The 8,342-nt window shown below is 40.7% G+C and overlaps 1 protein-coding gene across 1 annotated transcript in view; it reads right to left on the bottom strand.

Annotated features, from left to right (window-relative positions):
• Window positions 1–7,969, bottom strand: part of LOC107673218 (pseudopodium-enriched atypical kinase 1-like) — a 41,514-nt gene extending 33,545 nt beyond the window's left edge. The window contains exon 1 of the mRNA XM_016466716.1: window positions 7,790–7,969. The gene's annotated coding sequence lies outside the window, so the exon portion shown is untranslated. The remainder of the gene's footprint in view (window positions 1–7,789) is intronic.
• Window positions 7,970–8,342: the final 373 nt, after the last annotated feature.

The following is an 8,342-nucleotide window of genomic DNA, read 5'->3' as shown; positions in this document are numbered from 1 at the left end:
GCTCTTGCAAATGACCTTTTTTGTTCGTTGTCTGTCATTTCGAAGCTTAAGTTGCATATGTTTTTCTTTAGTTTTAATTTGCCTAACTATCGATCTGACCCTGTAGATGCCATAATCCCAATCTGTCTCTCTCCCACTTTCGTTTTTTTTTTTAATGGTGGGCGTTTACACAGTTGGCTAGAGCAGTGCTGATTGGGGAGAATGGAGGTGCGATCACTCTATTGGTTAGTAAAGGCCAAAGTATACTTCGTCCGGTCCGCGTACAACAGCGCATGCACGAGGTGAATGTTGAGACGTACGGTGTGTTCCAAACGGGATATATCGCCCTCCGAAGGTTCACTTCGGAGTGAAAACAATCATCAGAAGGGCACTTCAAGAAACAGTTGTTTGGTCCCCTACACCCTTCAACCCTTAGAAGCTCTCACTCCGGAGGGTAAACCCTTTGAAGGGATTAGGGCATAGGGATGAGCCTTTCCGAAGGGAACGCAGGGAGAGCGCAAGTCAAGTAGGTGGTACTGCGCCTGTGTCGAGCTCGTCTGTCCGCACTCATCCGCGGTTGAGTATACTTTGAAAGCTGTGCGGATGCAGCTGTGCGCGAGATGGAACGGAATGCGGAAAGTGAAGTATACCCGGCTGCCACTCAAGGCTGGCAGTCATGCATATGCTCTGGAACAGAGTAATATCCAAGCGGCAACCTCCCGCTCTCTCTCGTGAAGCCAACTGTAATTCGTCAATTCATCCATTTAAATTATATTAAGCCTTAAAGTTCTGCATAATTAAGCGCATGGCCACTTGAGTGACAGGTGGATTGCCGCTGCTGACACTGCCATCGAGCTAGGTGGGCGTGGCTTCAGCAACCAGCTGCCGCCTTTTTGGCCATTTTCGATTATCCGGGAGTGATGCGCGGTGACGCGCTGCCAAGATGGCGGCGGCCCGCTCCGCCCACTTTGGGCTTCAAAAATGCTCTTCAGAAAACTACGGGTGACGTCATAGACACTACGTCCATGTTTTTATACAGTCTATGGTAATATCGCATCCACATCGCAGGCTTTGCGATTAGCAAATCGCAACGTCTCAAATCGTGATTGCGATTCGATTTCAATTAATCGCACAGCCCTGGTGTGAATACACCCTTAATTGTAAGCAAATCTACAAATTAGAAAACAGTACTTTCCAATGCGTACTTGAAGAGTAAATCAGTAGTCCTTGCCTGTTTAATAACAACTTTGAACAGTCTAGGTCAAATCGGGAATAGAAACCCATTAAAAATAAAATGCAAATACAGAAAGATAAGAATGAAAGGGATAAAAGCTGGCCCTGAGAGTGTTTCGGCCTGAAAACTCTTTGTTCGTTTATGTATGAGTGTGAGAGTGTTAATGGGCAGGCAATTATGCAACCTTGATGGGAAACTTTAGAGTGAACGAGTGGCAGCACTACAGTTCTAAAATATCAACATGAACACAATTTCAGCCTACACGGCTTTCAATGCCAACCTCAAACCACCTCCACTCTTTCTTTCTCACTGTCTGCCTCTTTCCTTTGGCGTCTCACATTCCCTCTGTTATTCTGAATGCCCGTGGGCTGCAGCTCTCTCTCACTCACACTTGTTTGATAACATCTTCTCTTACTTTTATCCTAAGGTGGTTCTGCAAAGATCTAAAGCTCTTTTTTTATTCCAGTAGATAGTTTGTATGAAATCAGGTTCATTCAACTTCACTTCCTGACCCTCATGCCAAGCCAAATGCAGTTCAGGGTGGCCAGAGTCTGGAAACTTATAAAAGTCTCAGTGCAGCCTGAGACGGCAGACAAGATTTTGGGAGCTGATATGGAGCGGCGCAGGGGGTGGGGGCAATGCAATGGGGTGGGGCCTCTAATGTGGGCGGAGCAGCCAAGACCTCAGCACGGGAAGAACCCACGTGAGAACCAAGCCAATTCAAGCAAATTCCTATTCAATGACAGCAAGAAAGATATATCTCCAAGACAATTAGGGCAAATCAGGGCAGCCCATCGGGAGGAAACATGTTTTTGATATCAGGATTTCCAACGGGATCATTTAAAGAAAAGCATGCTGTCATCACGATAGCAAAGGCGTCTTGGGGATGACATCATGTATGATATCACCCTCTATTATTAAGCCTAATATTCTCACTGTGGATTAACAGATCATAAAACATGCCAGTAAATCACATTTAGGTCCTGAGGTGCTACGACAGGCAGATGGTGTGCGTTATCCACTGGAAGACACACACACATACACGTAAACAGATCTTGGATCAGTGCGTAACAGACTCCCGTTTGACTCAGAGTTTCAAGTCAACATCAAATGAAACTGCATCATAGAGTTCAGAAAAGTTTTTTGGAGACGGTTTTCACAGACCCTGCCAGGATTAGCTGCACTTCATCCAGAGTAGCCTTGAGCTAACTGGCACCTTGTTGCTATGGGAACTGCTGATGCTGTTGTCATGATGTCATTTTGCCTGAAACTCAAATATCATCACTGTGGAGATGATCACGTACTTTGACGAATCCCAATTCACATACTTCAACATACTAAGGATGTGCATGAGTAGTCGTCTACTAAAAACACCATTCAAACCACAAAAATGGATTTTCCTCGGCACCTCTGCTTGCCGCAGGCAATAATGAAATGTACTTTCCTACTGAATCCCTCCTTAAATCTTGCTCTTACAATTGAATATACTGGATGGTACCCAATTGTGATGCCGAGGAAATGCCATGCGCTTCCAAGTGGCAATATTTTGATTTTCATTGGTATATTTGGTTTTTATTGGAGTCATGCATCCACAGGATGAAATTAATCCCTGTTACAAGCTAAATGTGTGTACTTTTTTTTTTAAAACAGTCGTGGGTATTTTTGCTCATCTACCCATTTTAGATTGACATTTAACAGGAAACGCCATTGCTTAGATGTGCACCCAAAGAACTACATCAAAACCAAAGCTGTCAATTTACATGACTGGCTGTTTGTTTGGGAAAGACTCTGTAGACTTTAATCAGGGTAGCACCATATTTAAAGGAGTAGGTCACTTCCAGAATGAAAATTTCCTGATGATTTACTCACCCCCATGTCATCCAAGATGTTCATGTCTTTCTTTCTTCAGTTGAAAAGAAGTATTTCAGGATATTTCACCATATAATGGACTTTAATGGTGGCCAACGGGTTGAAGGTCCAAATTGCAGTTTCAATACAGTTTCAAAGGGCTCTACATGATCCCAGCCCAGGAATAAGGGTCTTATCTAGCGAAACAATCAGGCATTTTATAAGAAAAATAAAAATGTATATAATTTTTAACAACAAATGCTCATCTTGCACTAGCTCTGCGATGCGCGTCTTCACGCACTGCTTTATCATGTTGGAAAAGTCACGCATGGTTAGTTCTTCGTCTGTGTAGTTTGGTTCAAAAAGGTACGGTAGAGCGAAAAAGTCCATCTCATTTTCTCCTCCAACTTCAAAATCATCCGACATAATTTAGCTTTTTTTTGTAAAGGGCGCTTGACTTTCTTTTTGCGTGTTCACTTTGTAAACACTGGGTCGGTATTTCCGACTACGTCACATGTGACCTTTCTAATGTGATTACGCAATGCGTGAAGTCGAGCTAGTGCAAGACGAGCATTTGTGGTTAAAAAGTATATAAATTTGTATTTTTCTTATAAAATGCCCGATCGTTTCGCTAGATAAGACCCTTATTCCTGGGCTGGGACTGTGTAGAGCCCTTTGAAGCTGCATTGAAACTGCAATTTGGACCACCATTGAAGTCTATTTTATGGAGAAAAATCCTGGAATGTTTTCCTCAAAAACCTTAATTTCTTTTCCACTGAATAAAGAAAGACATGAACATCTTGGATGACATGGGGGTGAGTAAATTATCAGGAAATTTTCATTCTGTAAGTGAACTACTGCTTTAATTTTTGACAGGAAGAAAAACAAGGTTGTGAGGGATAGAAGTACAGTGCGTTCAATCGATTTTACTGTCGTTTAACAACATACCGTTTGTTCAGCTGACGAAAAGTCTTTCCAAAAAGCAGACAAAAACTCCATAAAACAGTTGAGAGTTGTGAAAACTCTAGGCCTTTAATGCAGTGTGTGTGTGTGTGCCATTGCAAAGACTGTCCCTCACAACTTTGGTTTCATCTGTGTTAAATTCAATATGGCATCTATCCTGACTAGATTTATAGAGATATAGACGACACTATAGATGACATTAACTTTGACATAGTGGTTTTATTAAGAATACACAATAATCCTAATCTTGCTTACTACACAGGTGGAATAGTATGAGAATTGGGATTCAGCCTCTCTCTTTCTGTGAAATATGAAGACTCTTATGTGCAAAACAACAACAACAACTTATGTTAATATGATAATCAGTTGCAAAAACGTAATACTAAAATTAATATAAGTAATAACATATCAATAAATTACATATAAAGTATATATATATAGTAGTGCTGGGCGGTATGACCAAAAATGTATATCATTAGTTCTACAGCTTCAGTTTCGGAACTTTCACGCTTAGTAACACATACAGCTGTTCCCTCACGACAGTGCAACAGTGAAAAGGGACCCTTTTCAAACAGTGTCGTGTTCCGAACGTTGTTTAAGCGACGTACACCGGTATTGCGGTATTTTAAAAATTAATATCATAACAAAAATAAACACCGGTATTCGGTATGAACCGGTATACTACCAAGCACTAATATATAGTACCCCTCATATCACTCCAAACCTGTATGACCATTTTTGAAACACAAATGAAGATATTTTGAATGAAACCAGAGAGATCTTCATTTGAGTTCTGAAGATGAATAGAAGTCTCATGGGTTTGTAAATAAAGACAGATTTTTCATTTTTGGGTGAACTATCCTTTTAATACCGATCTGTTGACCAGATGTTCAGGCAATCCAGTGACTTGTTTATTCTGAAAATATATAGTCTTGCTCATCCCTATTATCCTTTGATTTATGACAAGGCACTAAATATTATTACTACCAGCATCACATCAGCGAACAGCTATTGACTTCTGTAAAGCGAAAGAGCTAATGTGCACAAATGAAATCCTGCTCTCTGCGCAATAAAGCTTCATTGAACTTGAACTTGCGAGAGTGTCAAACTGCGCTGGGAGTGTTTGGGCACAGGGCTAGTAGAGGTGTATATTTAAACTGTCTGGCTGAAACTAGAGATTATGTGTGTCTCATACCAAACACCTGAGGCAAAATGCTCCCATAACTCTGTCTGTCCATCCGACTCACGCCAGCTACAGACTCTCCGCACAACGAACACCTTTTTTGTCATCAAATGTGTCACAAACACCACCTGTTATTTTACAAATGCACTAATGCCATTTTCACACGCAACTGCAACAGGTATGCGTGTGCTCGTGTTTTGTTTGTGTTTGTGTTAATGCATGTGTTTGAATTACATTATAGCACTGATATGTTTGATTTGCATTTCTGTTATGACTCTCACACATCAAACTGACAGCGATTAAATCACCGGAGATTGTCTGGTCACTTTGTTGTTTGTTTCTAGTAGGTATTTGTTCTTGTCCATCGAATCCACTTCCATTCAACAACACTGTTTTGTCGCTATCAGTGTGAACGTCTCTAACGGGTTGGGTTAAATTAGCTGGCGTTGAGATGAAGGGATGACTGTGTCTGGTTAATCCAATCTGATCTTTGCTCAACACCCTGTTCTCAATCAGGTCCTGATCTGATTCAGTGTCCTCAATGTGAACATAATCTCACACACACACACACACACACACACACCTCCCCAGGGTGCCCATCACACCTGTTTCCTAGAGCTCAAATCCTTCCCTAACCAACTCACAACTATTCACCAAAACACAAAACTCCACTTAAAGCCTGTGGATCGACTCTAGTCTTCTTAACCTGATGTTTCTACAAGCTCTGCAACCACCTCACAAAAATTCACCATGGTAACCACAGTTTCCATTAAACTACTAAAGAGATTGTTAAAGGGATAGTTCACCCAAAAATGAAAATTCTGTCATCATTTAATGACAGAATTTTCATTTTTGGGTGAACTATCCCTTTAAAATCTACTCACCCTCAGGCCATTCAAGATGTAGATGAGTTTGTTTCCTCATCAGATTGGCAGAAATTTAGCATTACATCACCTGCTCACCAATGGATCCTCTGCAGTGAATGGGTGCCGTCAGAATGTCGAAACACAAGTCCAAACACAGTAAAAACATCACAATAATACTAGAAATCCTCAAGCTGCATCTTTGTAATAAACAAATCCATCAAGACAGTTTTAACTTCAAACTGTTGCTGTCAGATAAAATACAAGTTCTCTATGCATTTATTGCTTTCTCCAATGAAAAATCATCTCGTCTGAATCAGGAGAGAAATATGAACAGATCAAGCACCGTTTACAAGCGAAAACAGTTCTATACAAATATGTTGGTGGATTTTGATTCAAGAGGACAACAGAGGATGGTCTTTTTCACTGAACGAAGTGTTATTATGGATTACAGACTGGGATTTTTGCCAAAAGTGACAGTTTAAAGTTTAAATGCTTGATGGATTTGTGTATTACAAACATGCAGCTTTTTGCTTCACAAGATGTCAATTGATGGACTGGAGTCGTGTGGATTACTTGTGGATTATTGTGTTGTTTTTATCAGCTGTTTGGACTCTCATTCTGATGGCTCCCATTCACTGGAGAGGATTCATTGGTGAACAAGTGATGTAAAGCTACATTTCGCCAAATCTGTTCTGATGAAGAAACACCCTCATCTACATCTTGAATGGCCTGGGGGTGAGTAAAACTTTAGCAAATTTTCATTTTAGGGTGAAGTATTCCTTTAAATCTTTGGTAACTTGCTAAGCAAAAATATCTGATAACCAAGGTTGCCCATAATATGTTACAATATAATACAATTTATAAATATTAAACAAGTACAAAAAAGTGCTAAAAATAAACTAAATATTTTACACAACATTTACTCTGAAAATATGCACATAACAATAACTTAATAATGACACCCATGATTCAAGCCTCTCAAGGCTCACTGCCTTTTCACTGCCTGTGCCCTCTGGATACCAATACTGCAATTCCTGTTTATCATCTGTCATAAGCAGTGAAAAATGACATTATGTGTGTATGGTATTAATAACACAACATTTAAATTATACATGCATAATTTGTGAGCTCGAATTGATATTATTCTTTACAAACTATTTGGCAGTGAATATAAAAAAGCCAAATCATCCGATCCATATTAATGACAGCTGAGAAGATACGGTGTCCCATTTTTTAAATATATTTTCTTTACATTTACTGAAGTGAAAGCTGATATGAAAACTGATCACACACAACAGCATCCTGACAGAAACACTGAGGAATTCTCCTGAACCGGCGTCAGATCTAACGTTACTCAGGTTTTCCTTCACGGACTTTCCAGAGAAAATAACACTTTATCTCTTCACCGAATGATTTGGCATAAATGACACTTGATCCTTTCCACAGAATAATTAACGTTACTCCAGAAGCGGTTACGCACCACAAGCAGACATAAACGCGTTCTGATTCAGTTTAACCACCACAGCACAAACGTTTAACGGCCCTTCTCAAATGTTTAACTCCTTAAACTGACACTAAAGTGTTTTGAAAATCACAGCTGCGCGTCGCCGTCACGCGTCTCGCTAGTTTATATGCGCCATTCGCACGCGCTGACGCGTCTCGCGGAGCGCCGCGTGGATCTTTCTGTGAAACTCCGTACGAACTTTCTGCTCTTACCTTCCGCGAACGACAACGCTCTCCTCACGAACCCGCGTGAGCCATCGTAATCCAGATATCGCCGAACTGTCGTTAAACTGAACGTGGGCTCTGGTGGATATTTTGATCGGGAGAAACAAACGCGTGATCACACGTCCGCGATCCGCCGCTCCGTTAACGGCGCGAGCCCTGCTGCACGGGGACGCGCAGAGGGCAGGGTGCTGTGGACGCGCACTTGGTGTTGGAATGTCGGAAACGCGCTTTGCTTCCAGACAGTTTTGCTGTGTTTTTCTTCTTCTGAGATTTGAAGAACATTAATAATCGTGATTAAAATGAAAAGCGTATTACATTTGGAGGCAAACTGTAGTTTGAAATGGGAAATGCATCTCATTATAAGGAGAGACTTGCGGTATTTCATTTAGAATATTTTTTGACAATTAATACAAAATACGTGCTAGTGAAAGTAAAGCATTCAATGTATTAATACAGCCCCAGTTTTGCATAAACTGTGCATGTGACCCTGGACCACAAAACCTGTCATAAAGGTCAATTTTTTTTATTGAGATTTTACATC

This window comes from Sinocyclocheilus anshuiensis, unplaced genomic scaffold (assembly GCF_001515605.1).
Source record: "Sinocyclocheilus anshuiensis isolate Anshui unplaced genomic scaffold, SAMN03320099.WGS_v1.1 scaffold68, whole genome shotgun sequence".
In the NCBI taxonomy this organism is placed as follows: Eukaryota; Metazoa; Chordata; class Actinopteri; order Cypriniformes; family Cyprinidae; genus Sinocyclocheilus; species Sinocyclocheilus anshuiensis.
This window is presented reverse-complemented; position numbering and strand designations above follow the sequence as displayed.